Source organism: Macrobrachium nipponense, chromosome 29 (genome assembly GCF_015104395.2).
Source record: "Macrobrachium nipponense isolate FS-2020 chromosome 29, ASM1510439v2, whole genome shotgun sequence".
In the NCBI taxonomy this organism is placed as follows: domain Eukaryota; kingdom Metazoa; phylum Arthropoda; class Malacostraca; order Decapoda; family Palaemonidae; genus Macrobrachium; species Macrobrachium nipponense.
This window is the reverse complement of record NC_061092.1, coordinates 26,015,122-26,040,895: the sequence shown is the minus strand read 5'-3', so window position 1 is coordinate 26,040,895 and position 25,774 is coordinate 26,015,122. Positions and strand designations below refer to the sequence as shown.

General features: G+C 37.2%; 1 protein-coding gene across 2 annotated transcripts in view; it reads left to right on the top strand.

Annotated features, from left to right (window-relative positions):
* LOC135206200 (zwei Ig domain protein zig-8-like) overlaps positions 1–25,774 on the top strand; it is a 184,889-nt gene that overhangs the window by 36,152 nt on the left and 122,963 nt on the right. The gene's annotated exons all lie outside the window — the stretch shown is intronic.

Sequence of the window (25,774 nt, the reverse complement as noted above, 5' to 3'; positions counted from 1 at the left end):
AAGGCTATGCATGAATTTACGTAATTAACAAAAGTCATGACTGTGTCCGCATATTTGATATATATATATATATATATATATATATATATATATATATATATATAATATATATTTGAATGGTAAAAAGTTCTGTTACAACAGAATTCCATCTGATAAAGGAGCCCATAAAAACGCCAAAATATAGAAAGTAAATACTATATTCCAGAGACTGTTCTCTCTTCAGGTAGGTAATGAAGAGAGACAGCAGTCTCTGAAATCTGGTAATTACTTTCTACATTTTGGAGTTTTTATGGGCTCCTCTTATCCTCTTATTAAATATATATATATATATATATATATATATATATATATATATATATATATATATATGAGATATGTAAGAGACTTCTACTCACTTTGGAAGGGAGTTGGCCAAAATGGCACCGCGTTCCGAATTGTCATCGTCTTTGTGAATGAGGTTGCTAGCCCACGACCTTTTTCTTGACCCTTAAAGACACTGACCCTAATTTACAGCTGGGTGGACTGGCCGGCGGCAGGCTACTACTTCTGAGCAGCTTCCACCTTTGTGTTCGTTTCTGAGCAGAACCTCAGTATATCGAGTCATCCCCACTGATTAATTACACTTCCCACTTCCCCTTCTCCCCGTCACATCCATCCCTTACACTCGCCTCCCCACATCTTGCTCATCTCGTCCCGTAACATGATCATGCCACTTTGTGTGTCTCCTCTCTCTTCGTTGACCATTCTCTAACTTTTATCGCTCCCTCGACGCTCTCTGTTCTTACTCTGCCTTGACTGTTTCCCATGTGTCCTTTCAGAAATGCTCTACCTTCCTATATCTGCTGTCTACTACTTACCAATTGCCCATTTAGATCTACACTACAACTGCTATCATTGACTTTCCAGGTTTCAATTTAATCTGACGCCTACAATTGCCTTTAGAGCTACGAGTCCATCATTCCTTAAAAGGCTTCCTCTCCTACTCCTACGCAGCCGACCTGAGGGGGGGGGGGGGGGGGGGGGGGGGGGGGGAGAGGGGGGGGGGGGGGAACAGGTGCACATGTGATGCTGACAATAACCTCACTCATACCTAATTTGATGCTCGTCTCCCTATTACTTCCATTACTCACCCCCAACTGGGAATCTCTCCGTACCATTTCTTCATACTCACTGCTTCACAATGGAGGACTTTGCGTCCTTCCCTCGGCTCTCTTTCCGTCTAGTCCCCCTGCACACACACACACACACACACACACACACACACACGCGCGCGCGCGCGCGCTAATACCAAAAGCTGCTTCCTCCTCTCCATCAGATTTACCAAAGTTTTTTCCTTCTACTCGATGTTCCCTCATTCAGGCTTCAGCGTTACCACTCTCATCTAACATTTATATAAATACACACACACACGCACTCTCTCTCTCTCTCTCTCTCTCTCTCCCTCTCTCTCACACACACACACCCATGTATATATATATATATACATACATATATGTATATATATCTATACAAATATAGTATATGAATATATATACATTCTATATATATATATATATATATATATATATATATGTATATATATATATAGATATATATATATATATATATATATATATGAGAGAGAGAGAGAGAGAGAGAGAGAGAGAGAGAGAGAGAGAGAGAGAGAGAGAGTAAAGAATTTTATCTAAACAAATCATGGAATACCTTAATAAGCAAAACTTTTTAGCTACGTGTCACGTCATTTGGAAAAAGAAAGAAAGAAAGAGCTAGCTGGACAATAAACGGAGAAACTCATAACATTAAAAATGAATAACGATTCAATTACCCCGAGTTATTTGGCAGGGGGGGGGGGGGGGGGGGGGTTTACATTTGTGAAGAAAATCACGAGATATGAAAGACGCCCAATACGTTATGGATGAAAATTCGCGAAAGGGCCAAACACGGGCTCCCGCAACGCGCTAAATAAATAAATAAATAAATAGATAAATAAATAAAATATGCAACGAGTTCCTGGAAATGCGAAACAACGAGATCCTAAAATCATTTTTAAGCTCATCGCCCGAGACCCGAAATGACACCGAAAGAGCGTCTAGTGTGCCGGAGTTCTCAAGTGGAAGGAGAGAGAGAGAGAGAGAGGGAGAGACAGAGAGGGGAATCTCTTTAAGGGCGAGAATGGGAGACAATTGAAAGAATGAGGGGAGAGGAGAAGAAGAGGAGGGAGACCCCATGACAATAGAGTTGGAAGAAAGGGTGCCGCAGGAGAGAGAGAGAGAGGCTCTTTAGCTTGAAGTTATAAAAAGCGATGGTAATGGAGTTTTCTAGGTACGTTTTTTTGCGTATAAACAAACACATATACATACATTTATATATATATATGTGTGTGTGTGTGTGTGTGTGTGCATACTTACAGTGCACACATACACATAATATATATATATATATATATATATATATATATATATATATATATATATATAGTACACACACACATAATCAAGTAGTAGAGCATTTGAGTTTCTGTGAGGACTCTTCTCTCTATTTAGTCCTTCCTCCCTCTCCTGCATCATTGCTAATCTCTGTCATGACGCGACTCCCCTCAGCAACCTCAATCGGATTACCACTTGCATCTTCATTTGCCCTATTACCGATCAGGCGGCGGCGGCGGTGGTGGTGGTGCTTTCTGCCCTTCAGCAAACCAAGATGAAAAATGGTCAGACCTGCGAATAAACTGGCTGCAAATGTAGCTTCTAATCGCTTCCCGAAATGTATGTATTTATTGGAATGGAATGGAATGGAAGATAAGAGATTAGAGCCAAAGGCCAAGCGCTGGGACCTATGAGGTCATTCAGCTCTGGAAAGGAAGCTGAGAGTAGGTACGTTTGAAAGGTGTAACCAGGGTGGGGGGGAACTCTCGCAGTTGCACTATGGAACAATTGTTAGGAGAGGGTAGATAACAAGATGGAAGAAAGATAATATGAACGGAGGTACAGTAAAAGGAATGAAAGGTGTTGCAGCTAGGGGCCAAAGTAATAGTGCCTACAGTGCACCCCATGAGGTACATCGACGACATTTATTGGAAAGAACACTGATACCATTACTGTTATTGCATTTGTGTACAAAATTCCAATTTCTTTTGAGATATTAATCAATTGACTACTATTGTGTTGACAAGTAATGAAAGTAGGAAAAACGTCTTTTTTTTTTTTTTAAGGTGGGGAGGGCGAGGTGGGTTGTGGTTGGCGTGGGGTGGGGGGTGGGAGTTGGTCATAGGCAGGAAACGACAAGTGAATAATGATGAGTTACCGTGCAGAGTATCTCCTGTCTGTCACACGAGAGTTCATTGAACGATCACTCGCCTGACGTGGATAAATGACACGACTTGGGCCTTTATTAGTTGGAGCCACCTGCTGCTGCTGCTGCTGCTGCTATGGCTGTGCTGCTTGAATTAAAGTCAGCCGAGACCATTTCGGCAAAGGATGACACTTGAGCCGAATTGGAAGGAAAAGGAAAGGCAGTTCTCTCAGCACCTGCTCTGTTTCGAAAATTTTTGTGCGAACATGTCTCATGAATGGAGCTGATTTTCATTCACGCCCTCTTTTCCACTGAACAAATAACTGTGACGTGAAAGGCTCCAGAGAGTGGAACACACAACACACACACACACACACACACACACACACACACACACACACACATATATATATATATATATATATATATATATATATATATATATATATATATAAAATCAAGTAGTACAGCATTTGAGTTTCTCTACTGGCTAATCTAACAGTCTGTGAAATAACATACGTTGTTCCGCGGTATTTTCATTAATCACAAAAGCAATAATTGACGCATTTTTATCCGATTTTCAGATGTACTGCAAAAACTCAATATACGAATCAACGACTTAATGATTAATTCTCTGCTATTGTTACATAATTCTTTCTCAAATGAAAATAAAAATGTGCAGGATATTCTGAGAAGGAATTTCAATTGAATTAGGAATTCTGCAGCGATTTATCAAGAGGGAGATTTATCTGTATAATTTAAGTTGGGGAATCCAGTGATAGGAGATCGTCTGGAAAGCCACCAGATCACCTGTGATGTCTATTGATTTCTTTTGTAGAAAATTTTAACTTTCCTTTCAATGCAGAGATTTTTTTTTTTTTTTTTTGCCTTCCTTGATCCTTATACTGATCAAGAAAAATAGATGAACCTTCGTTTCATTTCTTCATGAACAATAATTAGATATAACAAATGTGAAAGTAACACCGATGCCAGTATGACTAACATAGTTACAAGAGTTTGACGATAAAATTGTATAGATAAATAACTGACGTTGTTAACAATATTGTTTTTATTATGATGACGATGATGATTCATCTTTAAATAAAAAATTAAAATATAAAAAAACGTATGTGCACATGGCTGGTACCCGGATAATGACTGATATACCTGATAGATAAAATTAAATGAAATAAAAAGATCTGGGCATAAAACTGATTTTCAAGCGATTGTGCCCCGTCGTTTGACATTTAGGAATTATTGCTTTGACGCGATTCTTCATACCCAGGGAACACGGACGCAACAGGACAATCTTGTGAAAATGACTTCGGGTCCACCCACAGGACAAATCTCTCGGTCTCTTTACGATCGTTACGGCAGTTCTGCCTCGGCCTCAGCGCGATACTAATGTGAACTTAAAAAGTAAACAACATTATTTATTTAAATATAATCTCTAAGTAAGCTTTGGAAAGCCTTTAGTTCGTTTATTTCTGAAAGGAAAAAAAATTCTTAATATGCATTATGTGATGAGCTCTAAATCCTAATAATTTTCTTTTTATTTATTTTACCTTTTACATTAAGTACGTTGACTCCAAGAGAGAAAATGTCACGCGCCAAGACAAATAAAAAGTCAAGTTATGTCATTCTAAAATGATTTCACTCAGGAGACCCACCAGAAATCGGTGCAATTTTCGGAGAAATGCGGCAACCTTGACGAGAAGTGTTTTACCTTCACCTAACTTGCAGACTTTCCTGGCGAGAGAGTGAAACGGATCTTGAAGTAAACAGCGCCGCCGGAGAACACAAACGTGACTCAGTTTAATGTCATTAAATTCCCGCCTGCCTGTCCTGACGTTACTCCAGTACAAACAAATTAGCAGACGACTGCTTCGTTGCATGACCGTCTGTGAAACGACTGCAAACGGATCTCTTGGACTGTTTACGCTCGTAGCAACGGAAGGGCGCTGTAAAGTTAATTGCAAGGTCAGACTTTTCGAGCTATCCCCGGTATTCAACAGCGACACAGTAGCAATAACGCTTGATGCAATGGGAATATTTCCTTTAAGGGTACAGCGTCAATTTGACACGAAATGGGAATCGCTCAGAAAAGAGACTTTTTGAAAATTATTCTAACACAGTATTATTATTATTATTATTATTATTATTATTATTATTATTATTATTATTATTATTATTATTTGGACGAAGACCCTCTTTTAAACAAATTCTGTTGAATAAAATGGCAGAATTCCGCGAATTAATCTTACATATAATTTTTTTTTGAGATTTCTCCTAATATGAATATTGGCCAATTATTAAGATGTATATCGCTGAGCCAGAGCAGCGAGTAATAAGAAAAATAGAAATGATATTATTATTATTATTATTATTATTATTATTATTATTATTATTATTATTATTATTATTATTATTATTATTATTACACACATAATGATAAAAACCGATCTAAATTAAAAGACTCCTGCTGGAGGCAGAGTTATCTATATTTAAGTCACGTTTTAATTTTTCTAAATAAAAGGTTTCTAACAGACTTTGCTGAGTTTCAAGAAGCAGAGCTTTACATAAATTACTGAAATCCGAAAAATTGAAATGAACTTTGCATAAGCTTTATTATTATTATTATTATTATTATTATTATTATTATTATTATTATTATTATTATTATTATTATTATTATTAATTATTATTATTGCTAAAAATATGAACTGGTAATATTACTATAATCACTAAGCTGGTTGAAAAGTATTATTGTCTTTATCAGATTTTTTCCAATTATTCTGGTAATACACGAGCGGCATGAATGGCAAACATAACTTGTTTCGAAAACATGTTAAATTCGAAATAACGGTAAGAATTAACAAGTATTTTTCAATGGAAAAAAAAAATAGGCTTAATTAGCTTAGTGAGGGTGGGATAGCGTTAGTGTCACGCCTTGAGGCCATATCACTAAAAATGAATAGCTCCACAAAGGCTCCTTGTTTTGTTTGTGATCACCAACATTATTATTATTATTATTATTATTATTATTATTATTATTATTATTATTATTATATACTTCGATTTGCAGACATATCACTTCTTCTAATTCTCATATTTCTATAAGCGAGGCGAAGATGCTGATAAACGAAAAACTCAAAAGAATCCAGATTAAATAGTTTACGAAGGGAGAGAAACGGAAGGATAAAAAGATGACAGAATGAGATAACGGATGGATGGGGGAAAGAGATGGAGGGAGAGGGTGAGAATTCAAGTAACGTAAGATGCATCTAGGAAGGCCCTGTTTTGTCCTCCATATATATATATATATATATATATATATATATATATATATATATATATATATATATATATATATATATATATATATATATATATATATATATATATATATATATATATATATATATATATATATATATATATATATATATATATATATATATATATATATATATGGCCTTCTAAATTCTGCTCGTGAGTATAAGCCGTCTTTATTTTTAGATTCTTTCTAATTATTATTATTATTATTATTATTATTATTATTATTATTATTATTATTATTATTATTATTATTATTATTATTATTATTATTATCAAGAAAAAAGAGAGAAGCTTTTCAATGAGCCAAATCAGAGCAAAAGTTCTTGCCATAGAACTCCTTTCGTGTGAAATATTAATGAAAACAAGATTTAGGGATGAAAGTTTTAATTAGATTCCCCAGTTTGCGTTGAATAACAACATTTCAAAGGCCCTCGGTCTATGCTGGCTACCCAATCCTCTGCGTAAATCTTAGATCTCATTACGCGGTCAGAGAGAGAGAGAGAGAGAGAGAGAGAGAGAGAGAGAGAGAGAGAGAGCAAAGGGGAGAGAAACACGGTATTTTTCCCGCCTTTCTTTCTGGAGAATTACACCAGATATGCAGATATTAAAGGGAACCTTTTCTTCCTCGTTCCAAAGAGGGAAAGGATCACAAAAGGGAAGATGGATGATAACCGCGCCACGATTAGAATATCAATGAGGATTGAGTTCATCAGACCAAAACATGCAAAAACATAAATTAAATGGCCTCGTCACAAATGCATCTATATGCACATTTACAGATCTATTTAATAAATATGTGTATACATAGACGCTCATCGGTGCTTTCAATACAGCAACACTTGTTTGGTTCCGTTTAGGTCTTTCTGTGGGAAGGTGGATGTGCGGTTAACATATGGCATTTACTTTTACATGGAAGCCTTTTGATCTTCGGTTTAGAAACTTTAGATCAAGCCAGCCTCGTGCCAGCACAGCACGAGCTCTTGACCCAAATGTCTTGCAAGAGGGAGGAGGTGGCTTGGTGTGGACCTAAGGACTCTGACCGGACTCTGACCGACCAACAGAGACCTCCTCCTGTTAAATGCGCTTTTTTTTCTATGAATATAGAATGTTTTTCTTTTATCCACAGCAAGCTGTCCTCCTTTCTTTACACCAGATGGAAAGGAATGAACAGGTCACATCTAAATTCCAGTTTTTTTTCTCTCTCTTCAAAGCCCCATTGTATGGCCACCCTTGTCTTTGTCTTTATAGTAACCGGGAGTCACCGTTTCTTTCTTTTTTCTCTCTCTCTCGCTTTGATGAGCCTTTCTCTGTTACTTCACGGACGCTCCATCACCCTCATTTGCACTCAGTCTGTGGATACCACAGCCTGCTCATATAAAGAGCAACTGTGGAAATTAAGAAAATTTAAAAGCACGAAAATGTAAAAATAAAAATGATTTAAAGCAACAAAATAAATTCTAAAAATAAACGCCCTTAACTGTGGGAATGAGGAAAATTCGAAAACACGACATTATGAAAATATATTGAAAGCAACAAAAATACACAGACCGAAGAAAACAGACGTTTAATAACTGACAATATCTAAGCATTGCCGATGTTATCATCGTTAAAATAAACCATTCTAACGATGATAACATCGGCAATGCTTAGATATTGTCAATTATTAAACTAGTCTGTTTTCTTCGGTCTGTGTATTTTTGTTGCTTTCAATATATTTTCATAATGTCGTGTTTTCAAATTTTCTTCATTCCACAGTTAAGGGCATTTATATTTAGAATTTATTTTGTAGTTTTAAATAATTTATATTTTTACATTTTCGTGTTTTCAAATTTCCTCAACTCCACAGTTAATGGCAATATTTACATTTATTTAAAGTATCTATTTACGTTCTTTGTCTATCTGTCTGTCTCTCACACACACACACACACACAAATGTTTATGTGCATTTGCGCTTGTGTATATATATGTTGTATATGTATATACATGTATATATAGACATACATACATACACACACATACATGTATATATAAATATGGGTAAGGATATGAATTTTTGTCACTTTCATATATATCGTTTGCAATCGACCTGGCCGTACTTTGGGAATAACTTTCTTCTAATGTGAATTACAGTTGATTAGTGCATCTGGGCAAATATATGCTTATCAGTTACAATGCGTTTAAGTTACTCGATACTGAACGACATTGATGGCATTGTGATAGCACACACACACACACACACACACACACACACACACACACACATATATATATATATATATATATATATATATATATATATATATATATATATGTGAAAAAGAATTTATTGTAAAAATTTGTCAGTCATAATTTTCTTATTCTTGTGGTCTTCCAAAAATTCACGAAGATAAAATTCATGGTCTTTCGTGAATAAAAGTTCAAGATGGCTGGGCGTTCCTTTACCTCTTCCCCCCACCCCCCAAAGTGTTTGCCCAACTCTCATGAACGATGCTTGCACTTTAATGGCTCCACTTGAAATCATACGAGTAATTTGAACCATATAGCAAAAAGAAAACGGGCCGAAGTTTCTTCGGCGTGATTGAGTTTTCTCTACAGCTTATAATGCTGTTTGAAACTCTCAGCCGCGACCTATGACTGATTGACTGATTGAGAGGTTATCTGGTATCGTGACAACGACGATCATTGGCGCCGAAACTTACAGCCGCGGCCAATGAAACTTTCAGCCACGGTCCGCTGGTGGCCTGTGCTGTTGGCACCCATGCCAGATTCACGATCATGGATAACTTTAACCTTAAATAAAATAAAAACTACTGCGGCTAGAGGGCTGCAATTTGGTATGTTTGATGATTGGAGGGTGGATCATCAACATACCAATTTGCAGCCCTCTTGCCTTAGCAGTTTTTAAGATCTGAGGGCGGATAGAAAAAGTGTGGATGGACTGACAAATAGCCATCTCAATAGTTTTCTTTGACAAAAACTCGAAAAAGAGGAAGGAAAAAGTTAAGCATATCTTAGTTTAACCAGACAACTGAGCTGATTAACAGCTCTCCCAGGGACGGCCCGAAGGATTAGATATTTTTACGTTGCTAGGCAACCAATTGATTGCCTAGAAACGGGACCTACAGCTGACTGTGGGTTCCGAATCACATGATATCGAGAAATGCATTTCTAATCACTAGAAATAAATTCCTGTGATTTAACGCTGGCAGAGTGGGGAGCCGACCTAGCGACGACCGAATCGGTAGGCGAGCACGTAAACCACTCATCCAACGAGGAACTAAAAGAGGAAGGAAATCTCAGGTGCCGTTAGAGATAAAGATAAAAAAAAGAGAAGGAAACAGCAAAAACAACGAAGCAAAGTTCCTGATAACGGAAAACTGCCGAAAGAGCCGAGGCCCTGTTGCCATCTGATGATCGCAGCAAAAAGGGGATAACGACGAGTACGAGCAGATTGTGACCAACCACTTCCTGAAACCCTCCCGCTGGAGGGCTCTCTCGCTCCTGAAGAAGAAGAAGAAAAAAGAAGAAGGAGAAGAAGAATACCGAGTTCAACGTTATCATCTTTTTCCGTCACGTGCGAGCCATGAGCACACTCCTCCGCCATCTCAAGTGACGTTCGGCAGAGGAAGAAGAAGCTTCAGGTCCGAAGGATTCTTGTTGCCTCAGTCCCACGTATACTTTCCTTTTACTTTGATCATTCCAGCGGCTTTTCATTATCGTGACGTTTTGCAACGCACGACTACCATTCATCAGCGAGCTATTTTTATTAATTTTTTTCCCTACCGGGAATATTCTACTATATTGCACTGGGTGCGGTATTTCAATAATGAAGTCATTAGTTTAACCGGAAAAAAAAACTTCGGTCTCATAATTGCTCTGCGGTTTTGATGTGTATTTATGAAATACCGTATTGCAAATAACCTTCACAACAACAGACAAGGCATGTTTATTATACAAAATAATTTACTTGCATATCCGAATTTAAACTGGAATCGTGAACTTTGTTACAATTTTCTATTGACTGATTACGACGACTTTTCAGCTCTGAAGAATAGCTCACCAATAATGTTAAACACGAGTACCATTAAGCTCCAACTCGTGGCTTAACGATCAAAAGTTAACGATGAATACAAATTAGGAGCTTGTAGTTACGGCCATTGCTTTAACTGTGTATATATATAAAATATATAATATATATATAATATAATATATATATATATATATATATATATATATATAGAAGCAACCATTATATAAGCACGAAAGGTTCTTATTTTCGTTTGCCACGGCAAAGATATAAGCAGCAATGGGTGATAACGAGACCAGAAGGCCGATAGAGGTAACATACAGGAATGATTACGATGGGGAAATCCCATAGACTATATTTTCCCCTTCTCTCTCAGTCTCAATTTTCCATCATCACTTTTTTTTTTTTCTTTTACCCTTTTCCACTCTTCTGAGCCGTAAACTCCCTCCCTATCCTTTGGGTACCAGTGGCCCCCTCCCTCCCCTTCCTGCCGATGCCGACTCCCTTTCCATGCGTTTCCTCCCCATACCCATCCACATTTGCGGACATGGGTGCAGATGTAACAAGGTATTGCTTCGCTGGCTTCGCATCATTAAAAGGTAGCTGAAGCTGCTGAGCAGCATATATATATGTATATATAATATATATATATATATATATATATATATACATATATGCTAATATATACATACATATACATATAATATATATACTATATATATATATATATATATATATATATATATAAAGAACGAGAGAGAGAGAGAGAGAGAGAGGAGAGAGAGAGAGAGAGAGAGAGAGAGAGGACTGACAGCTTGCTAATCCCCGGTTTACGAGGGATTCCATTCGGAGACTTGAATAAGTGAGAGGCGCTTTTCATCTTTTGTATGTCTCCTATCTACTCGTTTTTTTTCAAGTGGAGAGAGAGAGAGAGAGAGAGAAGAGAGAGAGAGCCTCCATTTCTTAATAAATCGCTTTTTGAATGTAATGTGTGGAGTCTGCTAGTTCGGAAATTCTAAATATTTCATCACTTTATAAAAATTCTGTCTTAGGTAGATTGCAGAGGGACCCAGAAGGACAATATAATAATAATAATAATAATAATAATAATAAAATAATTAATAATAATAATAATAATAATAATAATATAATAATAATAATTAATTCCTTATTATTATTATTATTATTACCCAAGAATATTTTCAACTGATCCCTCAAAAGGCGGTCGTCTGATGATAAGACAAAAAAAAGTAAACATCAACAATAGATAAACTCAAGAATAAATAGTAAAAAATGTGAGAGATGTTTGTAAATAAGTTATCGGATTTATGGCTCTGTCTTTTCCAAGCGATCTCTCTCTCTTAACCGAAAATAGATCAGCTCATTGTACTTCCCACTTCCAAATGATTTCAGAATGTTGGTTCAGCCGCGCGAAAAATAGAGTTGATAATAGAATTACTTAAAGAATAGAAAGGGGCGCTCAATGAGGTTCTTAGAAATGTGTTAATGTAAAGGGCTCGGAAAAGAAATAGAATTTAAAGAGGGCCGATAATTGGCTGACTGGGTCGCCGGCGAATCTCTTCGGGAGAATGATGGAGGCACGAGCAACCATGCGGAAATGGCTCTGCTCCTATTGGGCTATTATCTCTCTCTCTCTCTCTCTCTCTCTCTCTCTCTCTCTCTCTCTCGTGTGGTCTGTGTTCAAAGTAGATTGACCAACATGATTACGAACTGAATTTCTTCGAAATGAAATTTATATCAGAATGAAAGGCTTGCAGACTTCTGAATCAAAACTGCCAAACAGCTTTTGACAGAGAAATATTTCACTCTGAATTCTTAGCGATATGAAGGGATAGATTAAGCCCTAAACTGCTCAAAGGCACTGAGGTCAGCCCCTTTTCCAAGGGTCAGATGAAGTGGCGCCCTATAGGCCACCACATCGGCAAGTGGAAGAGTGTGAGAAAGTTTACGATTAATCCTTTTTCACTGCCACCAAGTTTACTAAATTTCCTTGTCCTCGTCGTCTCCTTTTGTCCGTTGTCTGCGCGTCAGTACGTCTGTCACGCTTTTACTTTGCGAACGCAAATCTCCCCCATGGATGACGGGATTTAAATCGAACTTGGTACCACACTTGCAGAGCAACAAGTATTGATATGCATGAAGGGAAATCGTCCGCCTTTCTGTCCGCCAGTTTGTCTGCTACGCTGATCCTGTTATTTCTGACTCTTGAAACAATATTTGGTGAAATCGTCAGTGAGCTTGTTTTGATATGTAATCAGATCAGTCTCTCTATAAATTTTCAACTTATTTGGGTTTATATTCCTAAAAACAAGGACCCTCATGGCCTAATTTTGATTCCACAAATGCAATATTCAAATCCTTATATTATTGAATGTTTATATTCAAGCGAATGAAAAGATAATGCTCGAATAGGGCCGATACCTTCATTTTCGTTTGTGTGCGACTTTGTAATAGTAGAATGCCTCACAAAATAAAATATTCCTTGGAACTTGGTTCTTGCGAAAAGAGGTCACCAAAAAAATGAAATGAAGTACAAGGTAATTCGTTACTTAGCTGCAGAAATGCTCAAAAGATTAACAACATAATGATACCGATGAGGTACGGGAAGATATTTGCATAATATCATATGAAATTAAATGATCTGGAGTGTAAAATTTTAAATGAAAACACACTAATTAAAGCAATTTTCTCTTTGAAGAATGTACAGCTAATGAAGGCTTCAAATCACTACTACTTAATTACAGTAGGTACCACTGACTGAATGGATTCAGAAATTATAGGAGTTTGTATTTCAGTCTTACAATGCCGTACTTGTTAAGAATATGTTTGCCAAGCTCAGTCCAAATATGTGCTGAGAGTCGTTTCTTGTTCAAAGAAATGTTTATTCAACCTAGTAACCCCTTTATCGGTTATAGTGTATCTTTCTTGTGTTCCTTTTAAGATGTGCTCCTGAACATGACATAAGCCTTGCCCCTTTTCGAGTTAGTGTCAAGAATCTACGTTCAACCACCTTATTTTTGTTGTTGTACTTCGTTAATTTGTAATGTTTTGGTAAAATATTATATATTTACAAAAATAAAAGGGAAAAGTAACCACTTTCGCCTCTGTAACATTTGCTGTTTAAAATAACAAGAACCCCACTTTCATCCGCTGTTTTTCCATACATGTAGCTACAAACGTAAGCTTTTACTCAATTCCAATTTAAATTCTGGTCTAAATAATTGTCCTGATATTATTAATCACCTACTTATAACAAATATTCAAGTAAAATGAATGTGTACATTATTATTATTGTTAATTATTATTATTACTATTATTGTTATAACTATTTCGGTAGATAAAACCTATTCACCTGGAACAAGCACACGGGGGCCACTGACTTGAAATTCAAGCCTCCAAAGAACGTTGGCTTCAACCTCTCACCGCTGTTGTAATGTGTTCTGTCTTTCTTTAACAATGTAAACCTTTAAATTGGGGCAATCGAGACAGTGCTCCTACATAAAATGAGAATATGGATTATTGAATAATAAGTATCAAAATCCAGGCAATCAAACTTCATAATCCTTGAAGAGGAGGAAATCGCAAATGAATTACTACAAAGATAACTCGGCGTATAAACATGTACTACCTACATGCACTAAGAGCGATGCAAATGGTACACATGGAACACTTCAAACCGACAAGTATCCACATCATTGTCACAGCCAGAAGGACTCTTCCAAAGTTAGACAGTGATATCGGGAAAAAGCTCTGAAACTGGTGAGTCTTACAAGGCATCTCAACAGAATGTAGATGACGCTGCTCTGCAAAGCAAGGGTCACGCACTGTAGTTACCGTTTTATCTTTCTGAGAAGGGCAACCGATATTGCAGAAGCTTCTATCTTGCTTCTGATTGGTCTATACACCTGAATTGTAATCTGCGGTAGATAATGATCAGCACGTACATCTGGCAATCTCATTTATCTTCAACGATATGGCCTGTGGGTATTTGCCGCCAGATTCAAAACACAGACAATTGTTCTGTAGGTTCAAGGTATGTTTAAACAGCGCTTTTAGAATTGGTTTAAGAGGAAACCTTCCAGCACCGACCTAAATTATAATTACTGCTATTGGGAAAGAGATATCCGCCACTCACAGCAAACCTGTCTGAGTGATAAGAGATCCCGTAAGGCGGTAAACATCCAAAGAACAGTTATACATCTGAAGAGCTCAGACATACGGGCTATCAAGAAGCAAGTTTCTTGATTCAATGAACTTTAACGGGGCGCTTAAAGGATGGAAACCGACTTGAAATCATTGCAATCAGAACTTAGGGAATCCTGGAGCAAGACACAGTAGACAGTGAATCATTTCAGCTCATCTGATTAAACATTTAAGAAACAGTTCATAAACTATGTCTAGTTTGAACCGAGGAAGCCAAGATATCCATGTAAACATGACGGGAAACGCCATCTATCGGATCTTTCTAGTTAGCCGACAAAATCATCTCAAATCTTTTATGACGTCTCTAGTACAGAAAGGAAATTTGGAGAGATGTGCTCAGGATCACAGGTGGTTACTGAAGACTATTAGCCACAAACGTAGTCCAGTTTTCCATCATTAGTAAATGATGGTGATTTTATCTTGTTCAAGTTATAATCATAAAGTCTCTCAGGAAATCTAAAAACTTTTCTTCCTGATGATTTTCAGTATAGTTCTAGAGCCGCCTCCGTATGCTATTCTTGATTCAATGTATATGTACGCGACTCTCAAATCAGATGGATCATAACTCCAGATTTCAAAATTTGAATTGTATCCTTCGCATGGAAAGAAATATGGTCTCTGACAGTCGCATTCAATTTCTGATTGCCTGAGATGTCCGCTGAAATGACACAGTAATCAGACGTGTTCGATAAACTCAGGTGCTTTTACGATCGACTATTCCGGAAACATATGTTGCAACAAGATTCAGTAAATTACAAGTAATACGAGAAGGCTCCTTTTATCAGCTGAACACCGCCATGACATTGAAGCTCCATGTAGTTACATAAGACGAAAACCGGTCTAAGTTTGGCATTTGATAACAGACGCCGACCAATGCACTTACAAGTGTCAGAGGACGAGGGTAAAACGTAAAAAAAAAAAAAAAAGTTATGTTTAGAGGCGTGTTGATGAAAGACTACGGGAAGGGATTCTGGTAAATAGAATAGTAATGAGGCCGAGCTAGGTTCAAAGTGAAAGGGGAGACCGATTTTTCATTTCAGGGAACGTCAGTGAGGCGCAGGAGGGGAGCTGCTAATCGTTTTACGATACAAACTACAAAATGAGGCTAATGTAAATCCGTTCGACATGATGGTTGATTAGAATCGGTAGGATTATCACTTATAATTGAGCACGTAAACTTAACAGTCTGCCCTCTCTCTCTCTCTCTCTCTCTCTCTCTCTCTATCTCTTCTCTCTCTCTCTCGTGCTGCTTCACGTCTGTCCGCTTGAATGTCTTAACTGCTTGTCTCATGGACGAGCATGAATAAAGGTATATGAATTCTCTCTCTCTCTCTCTCTCTCTCTCTCTCTCTCTCTGATGCGATCTGGATCCCATATTTTAAACATTATGTTATAACTGTTGGCCCGACGTGGAGTTCTGTACCTGATGGCCAGTCGACAGTAGTGGGTCGCGGCAGATGTTGGAGGGAGGTAGGGGAAAACACCAACGGAAAAATAGCAGATTTCGGCGAACAGTTATCTCGCTAATCTATGTTACCAATCATGTAAGTAAAATTGGACTGCCACGGCAAGATGATCATAACTCCACGTATATATATATAAAATATAATATATATAATTTATATATAATATATAATATATTATATATATATATATATATATATATATATATTATATATATCATATGATATATATATATAGATAGATAGATAGATAGATAGATAGATAGATATATACATATTGCATATGCGATTAGCAAAAGCTAGATACATATCTATAAACGAATCATCTTTTGAAAAGGATTTGTCTGATGTTGAATGCACTGATTGAACAGTGATTATGGCCACATTCATAAAAGGTTAATGCTTCATTCAGGGCAGGGTAATTAACCTGAGACCACCGCGAAGTTAATGAAAGTCCCATTCATGAAGTTCCCTTGGATATCGAATGTGCCACCGCCGGCGGCGTCAGCTCTTGACCGAAATTCCGAAATAGGCAGCTTTTATTGACGCTATGGAAATCACTGCTACGCCCCTAAATTTAACACATATATTTCACAATATTGTCGTCACTTCGCAGAGAGGATGTTGTTTGATATTAACAGCTGTAATTGTTAGTGACGGGGAATTCCCAGTGAATGCTGTATGCAATATTAAAGGGAAAATGTAATTTCGAAGGCTTCTGCTTCATATGGCTTCATTATTCACATGAACTTTATAAAACGCGCGAACTTTCAATGGGAGAGGGTGTCATTTCGACATGATATACACGACAAATGGTACTGAAATCAATATATCACTGTAATATATCACTGTAAATAATACCTATATTAAAGGTCGGTCAACCTCTTTTCATAAATATTTGCATTAGAGTTCGATCAACGTCTTTTTATAAATAATATTTATATTAGAGTTCGATCAACGTCTTTTTATAAATGATATTTGTATTGGAGTTCGATCAACGTCTTTTTATCAATAATGTTTATAGAGTTCGATCAACGTCTCTTTATAAATAATATTTATATTAAAAGCACGTTGATCTTACTCTTAAAGGACATAACATTCAAAGATCAGCTACACTCTTATTTTCATTTTAGTTAAGAAAAAGGCTATGAATGGGATGCTTCCACAGACTACCGTTTAGTCCCAGCGACTAACTTGTCCATCTGTTCTTTTATTGATGAATACCAAATAGGAAACTGAACTGAACTAAAATAAAAATGAACATAAGTGATGAAACTATTGACGTTTCTATTTGGTTGAACATGTTGATGGAAAATTCATCTGGAGAAAAGAGCGTGGAAAATTTGACATCGACTCTTACTGAAAGTGTATATATATGAGTGAAATGTAAATGCACGACCCAAAATAACACTGGAAATTGAAAATAGGGCTGCAACTCTGATAGAAATGGGTAGCGGGAAACGTCCCGAATAATGGTGCTATGTGGAATGGATACTTTGGGACTGGACAAAGGTATAAGAAAAAATCTGTATTGAGAGGGGGGGGGGGGGGGGGGGGATTAAGCCCTGTCGGATCCAAAGCAATTTCGGCCACTAGGTCGCGTTAAGCTAGTTTATTCACCTTCAGGCTGGGACGAGATGACATAGGGATCATGTCATGTCTTGAAATGTCATTGATGTTACGACATGACACAACTGGCGGCGGTTTCCAGTTTATGACAAAAAAAAAAGAAAAAAAAGTAAAAGTAAAAACTTCGGCGCAATCGAGTTTTCTGCACAGCGTATAATGCTGTATGAAACTCTTTATTATAAACAGATGGGCCTTCCACCAAAATAAGTCTCACAGGACAATGGCATAAGAAAAAAATCTGTTATATGCAATGACATTTCCCATATCCATTTTTTAAAACTGATATCCTAGTTCCCCATTATTTGTAATTCATTAGAAAACGAGTCGTATTTATTATTAGTTAATTTCACAGCATCTAGTTATATTTATTACTATTCTTACCACTGCATTCTACAAGTTCCTCGTTGGACGACTGGATTACGTGCTCGGCTACCGATTTGGTAGTCCAAGTTCGCTTCCCCGCTCTGCCAACGCAGAATCAGAGAAATTTATTACTGGTGATTAGAAATTCACTCCTCGATATAATGTGGTTCGGATCTCACAATTAGCTGTAGGTCCCGTTGCTAAGTAACCAATTAGTTCCTAGCCACGTAAAAATATCTAATCCTTCGGGCCAGCCCTAGGAGAGCTGTTAATCAGCTCAGTTGTCTGGTTAAACTAAAATATGCGTAACTTAACTGCTTTCTACACATTTACTTTTCTTTTTCTTTTTATTTAAGTGCAATTTACACTGACAAAACATAGACTTATTATATCGGAATATATATTTATGATTATAGTAAAGAAAACGGGAGACGTGAGACAGCGGGAGTAACTTCCTCTGCTTAATGAAGTAAAAAGCACACCGAAAGGACACGCTTTACTTGTAGAAGGGCTACTGAAGAAGTAATCGGGGGAGGACTGAAGTGTAGAAGGTTGAAGAAAAGTAGATAATGTAAATATATCAAAGGGAACCGTACTCCAGCGAGGGACATTAGTAGATTCAACAGAATCGTCTTGAGCGATAAAATGAATGAGAGATGAAATTATAATTATCTCTCAATTTATGTATTAGTTTTTCGTAATTTTCAAAGTCTTCAATACATTTTTACTAAATACAGTTGTAACAGTGATGAATCTACGGTATACATGTGATGCTGTACAGGTGAATTTATATAGAATCCTACGGTATACATGTATTGCTGTATAAGTGAATTTTTAATGAATCCTAAAGGATACATATATTGCTGTATAGGTGAATTTTTATTGAATCCTAAAGGATACATATATTGCTGTATAGGTGAATTTTTTATTGAATCGTACGGTATACATATATTGCTGCATAAGTGACTTTCTATTTAATCCTACGGTAGCATATATTGCTGTATAGGGATTTTTTTTTTATTTTTTAATAGAAAAAACAGAACCCGTTCCCGAAGTCATAACCCTAACGCCTAACTCGGACGAGAATATTTGAAATCTGAGGAGAAGAGAATTTACAACTCCACACAACCACTGAAAGGGATGATGCTATAGACAAAACAAAACCACTGAAAGGGATGATGCTATATTGGCAACAAAACCACTGAAGGGGATGATTTTATGCCGCAAACAAAACAATAAAAAGCCATCCCGACTGTTCGCTCAATGCCGCTGCGAATCCGCTGTTGAACACGCCTTGTTTTGGGACATCTCGCAAACTTCAGATATATTTGTTGGTCCTCAAACCATTACACATGACCGTGCAGGGGTCATTTGCTCTACATCACTTCGTATTCTCTTGGTTATAGTGACGGTTAAGAGTAACTTTCCCAATTCTGAATTGCAGGGAGTGTCTGAACAACTTTACTTCTACGAAACAAACCTATTTGGCAATGAAGTTACCTCCTTCCTGCTTCAGCTATGTTTAACATAATGTTCTTCTACATAAGAGGACTTGAGACATTAGCACAAAATCTGTTTGCCGACTCCTCAGAATGTTAAATATTCACAACTAACTTCATTGCTACCTGCCGTGTTTAATGATCTCTGTACTTATATGACATCCCTACTCAACGTAAGCGTAACATCTACCAAGGAATAAGATATTTAAAATATATACCTACAGTTTATGCTTTGATACATCTCAAGTGGCCAGATACAAGAGTATTCCACTCTTCGTTGTGCTACTCTCCTACCCCATGCACTGAGTGGTGACATTTTTCCTACACTGCACTGATGACATTCAAACTTGCAAAATTAAGCTCTAGGAAACATTGCAGAGTAAACTGTCTGAATTCAGTGTTCAGTGCTACTGAGCACCGGTCAAACTCCTTATGTGGTATAGTAGAGGAGAGATGGATAAATATATCTTAGTTTCACCAAACCACTGAGCTGATTAGCAGCTCTCCTAGGGCTGATCCGAAGGATTAGATATCTTTACGTGGCTAAGAACCAATTAGTTACCTAACAATGGAACCCACAGCTTATTGTGGGATCCGAATCACATTATATCGTGGAATTAATTTCTAATCACCAGAAATAAATTCCTCTGATTCCAAGTTGGGAGAGAAGGGAGTCGAACTCGCCACTACCGAATCGGTAGGCGAGAACATAAACTACTCGTCCAACGAGGAGCTGGAGAGATGGATAAGAGCTAATTTGTTTGAGGAGGTAGAGCTCGACGTTATGGTACTACTCACTAACACGAAAGTGAAAGGGTATGTTGTGCAGAACGTAGGTACCTAAGAGATTCCGAGTCAAAGAAGTCTAACTCTCGTAGCACTAGAAAATGCATTCAGAAAGGGGCTGCGGTTTTGGAAATATGTATTTTTTTAAAAAGGATAATTACCGACGCGGGGGAGCCATGGTTTGAATCCCAATGATCCTCTTTTAAGGCAGGCAGTGAATTACGTTCCGAAGTGGAGATAGGAATGTACTTGAGCCACCCTCCTTAAGGGGAAGATGGGGAAGATATATGCTGTATATGTTTGTGTAGTATATGTATGTATGTATATATACATGTGTGTGTGATTTAAATTCAATGTTACAGCGACTGAGCAAGATATAGCGGAGTTACATGCGTAAATAAAGATAGAGTCTTGTGGAAATGTGTTGAGAAAGAGACTAGACTGTTGAAATTACTCAACCTTCAAATAGGAATACTCATTAATATTCTCGGGGAAGAGAAAATGGCGAGGGGAAAGAGTTGGTAAGTAGAGCAAGTTAATGGACGTAAAGGCGGAAAGAAGAGTGGTGGGAGGCACAATCTTATCATCATCTAATAGGATCAAAATGAAAACAAGCTGAAGCCGAACTTGAAAAGAAAACGGTTGAAAAGTTAGTATTAATGTACAGTAAAACCGAAATGACTAAGAACATGGCTATCATGAGCCAAGTTGTTCAACTTCCTCCTGACTTATATAATCCGACTGCAGTTAATCTGCATCTCTCGATTCCGGGTTCTTTAATCCGGTCATAAAATCCCACTTATCCCCCCCAAAGGGGCTTTCCCGAAGAAAGAGACCGTTCGGGGACAAGGCCCACTTGATTTACAGGCTTTGGGGAGCTAATAACAGTATTTTATTATTTTTTCTATCGCAGCATATCATTATTTTCATCAGTTAGTCTGGAATAGATATTGAGAATTCGTATAATTCATTTACATGATTAGGAACTATGTCATCCTTATTCTAACCTGTTATCAAAACAGTTTAATGTATCTCAAAACTTCATTTCTGTAGATTTTTTTTTTCTTTTTTTTATATTTATACATCATCCTGTACTCGTCATCAAATCTCAGTTCTTTCGCTCATTTTACGTCTTCAGTGTTAGAAACGCAGTTCAGTTATGTAAGGGAGTTTACCCTTTTTGACCTGGTATAGGGAAGATATGGCAGCGTTTTTGCCACACCTATACATTACATCTCAGCTAACGTGAAGGGAAAAGCGGCAACCCAGAAAACGTACCACATGTTCGTAGTCACTTTGCTTTGACTACAGTCAAGACAGAACTAGATGAAATGCAAATAGCATGAGTAGAAGATAGACGAAAAATGGATTAGGATGACCGACAATGACGTGGAAAGTGTAGAAAAAGTTTGCAAAATTCAAGGATGACAGAATGAGTAGAGAATATTGGTGGGAGGTATACGGGGACAAAGAGATATCAAGCAGTGAGTAATAGGATGATGAAATTAAAGGGACAGATAAGGAAAAGAGATTGATTGAAGAACAGTTATAAAAGAAATGAGATGATCCTACACTTGTGTACAAAATAATGAATAAGGTTCTTAGGAATTATATGAAAAATAAAGCGTAGGTTATGATAACATTCAAGGCCATACCGTAGCATATATGTTCAGGATTTATTTGGATTTTTTTGAGGGGGGAGGGGGGAAGTAAAGGCAGCGGGGAATGTTAATAAGACTATTGAAATGTGGAGGTCCTGTCTGAATGCGGTCCTGTCTTGATGGAATGAGTATCTAGGGTTGTTTTCTAGGACTAATATTTCTTTGGAGTCATTATCTTTATGATATTTACAGTATTTTGTCTGTGTTTTTACGGTCATCCCGAACGGGCTTCTACTAAGCAATGATATGGTAGCAAATTGAAACTAGGCATATGGAACGATAAAGTTTAAAAGAGGATATACAACTGAAGGCTGTAAGTGGTCGGTTTCTATAAGTACTTGAAAGTGATGTAATGGATGACTGAGGATGAGAGAATGGGGGAAAGGGAAGATCTAGGAACAATGAAGGCATTGTGAGGTAGCTCTTCTTAGTGGAAGTGCATTGTGGGTGCTGAATGTGAATGACAGGAAAAACTGTTGACATCAAGTGCCTGCATCAGTATGAAGGGGAGTATTGTCTGCTTAGCAACAGCACGTTTAACTGTCATCCGATTTGCAAGTTAGTAAAAATGCCATCTGCAAGAGATCTTATATCAAACTGTTTTATTCCAAGTAAACCATTTTAAAAAACAAATCGAGGTCGGCTTGAACAGATTAATCAAATCACTACCATATGAAATAACGTCTTGTCACCCACTGTGAGTATAAGGAAAGTTTCTGGACGCTTAAGAATTTTTCAATTGGAATAGTTTTGTGGAGACTGCTATCAGAACAGGCGGATTTGAAATAACGAATGTGCAATTCTTGCGGTCATAGTTGGGCTTCACTTTGCCGCTGGCGCACGCGAGAGAGCAATTGAGCAAGGAATTTATGGTACCATGAACTAATTACTATGTTGCGAGGTAAAGGGCATTGCTATCCTCGGAAAACAATTTAGATTCATGTAACGTTGTTGTGCAGTCGTATGGCTTGCAATTGCTAGTCATAATGTGGGATTAGTTAGGCATAGCATGGATCGTTGTGGATTGTAATAATTATCGGCGAATGTCTGCGCTCGAAATTCCACTAAAAATACCTGATGACGACATGATATAGGTTTGCTGCAGCAGTTTCAACTTAGACGTTACTTTACCGAGAATTAGGACTACTCATTTGAGGTGACATGAGTCTTTAGTGAAGAAAATTTTAAATCTGTTAGTTAGTGTTTTTGCTTTTAATTATCTATTTATTTATTAATCTTTTGTAAAAGATTACTGAGATGTCTGTGTGTCTGTTCGCCCTCAGATGCTGAGGCCTGGAAATTGGTATGTTGAGTGCAGCCCTATAGCCTCAGTAGTTTTTGTTTGATTTAAGGTCAAATTGAGCCGTGATCGTCCGTCTAGCACCGCTAAAACACAGGCCACCACTGAAAGTTTCATGGGCAGTGACTGAGAGTTTCATACAGCATTATACGCTGTACAGAAAACTTGATTGCGCCGAAGAAACTTCGAAGCATATTTTTCCTGTTGTTAATGCTTTTCTCCAGCAAATAATGATACTTAGAAATATCTCTGAGATCGCCTCCCTCAAGAAGAATGAACGAGGGATATCATAAAAGTCTTCGTTATTAATGTGGGATCTATGTCGCTGATTTTGAAATCGCAACACTTGCTTTTAAGTAAATTACGAAATAAAATAGAATGTTGAGGTTCCCTCCCGAGACGGCGGACGAAGCTGAAGCAGGATTAAAGGTGAATTCTGATCTATCGTTTCTGTAGGTTTGAAGAGAGTACAGACAGAACTGATGTGCAACGTTTGTATTTAGACCAATAAAGAATAAATAATGTGATCGACCTAGATCAGGCAACGTGAAATGGCCGAAATTATCCCAATGATAGCAATAATACCAATGGTATTAGTAATAGGACGTCACATCTTATGTTATCACCTCTGGGGGTTTGAGCCTACCGGATATTAATTCTCTCTCTCTCTCTCTCTCTCTCTCTCTCTCTCTCTCTCTCTCTCTCTCGTTTGTATTTCTCTTAGTTCTTTCTCTTTCTCGATTAGAAAGCTGTAGCTTTTATCCCCGTTTGTCTGTTTCACTCTTCCTGAATTATAGTTTTTAATCTTCTTTTTGGCTAGACTCCACTCTCTCTCTCTCTCTCTCTCTCTCTCTCTCTCTCTCTCTCTCTCTCTCTCTCTCTCTCTCTGGGCTTTATAGGAAGCCTTTCCTCATACGCCTTTCATCCCAACTCCCCTCACAATGGGATTTTCATTCTGACCCCAAAAAGGTTTTCTTGGTAGATTAGAGACGTACAAAGTCTTTCATCTCCAGCTATTTAGCGTCTTTTCAAGCGAAGTGAAAAGGCGTTGCATTTCGTAGTTTCCTCCCTTTGTGCGTTTTTTCCTCACATAAGAAGAAATTGCCGTTGGGAGAGAAGAGGCTGTTTGCTTATAAGTGATTTAAAAGGGGCCGGAATAGGTTTCATTCTTGGAGATATTTGTACGACGGGGGGAATAATTGCTTATCGATCACATTTCAAGATTCTAAGAAGTGTTAAAGGTTTCCTTTCCATTGTGAACCGTTTTCTTCTGAGAAACGAGAATTGTTTTCTATTGAGAAATGAAAGTTTTATGTACATTTCCTATATTAGAAGCTGTACATATGAGAGCATAATCATTTTGCAGATCGCATAAAAATGCTGTATATTTTGTATCCAACAATTTTTCACACAAAAAAACAACCCCCTCCACCAACCCCCACCCTTTCGAGAGGGTGCCGCCATGAAGCCCACAGTCTTTCGTTTCTCTGAGTCCTCAAAGATGAGGCTGTTAGTCTAATACATCTTTCTTAACGCCCCTTTACTAGTGGTATCCATTCAGAGATGGGTCGACTGGTGGGTGTAGGCAGTGCGTGGTCAACGAAATTTTTAAATGCGCTCTCAGTGCTTATATAAACACACACATTATATATATATATATATATATATATATATATATATATATATCATATATATCATATATATATCATATATATATATATATATTTTTGCTGCACAGGGTGTTCATGCGCGATTTAGCAATCATTCGATTGGAGATATCGCTTAATGTTAAAAATATATATAAAAATATATATACATAATATACATATATGAATGTATTTTTATAACATCACCTGCGAGATGATTAACCACTTATCAATTATAATTCCCAATTGGTATATATATATATATATATATATATATATATATATATATATATGTATATGTATATATATGTGTATATAAATATATATATGTATAAATGAATCACGAAAGTTAGGAACATGATAAATCCATAAATAAAGATAATATGCCACGAAGGAAAATAAACGAAGGAGGATCTGCGAGACCTTTCGACGTTAAACGCCCTTTACTAAGCAGAAACTGACATACATGAGGAAAAAGACAATACAAGAAGATTCGTATAACTGACAGATAGGGATTATAAAGAGATTAGTACCTAGAATCCGACA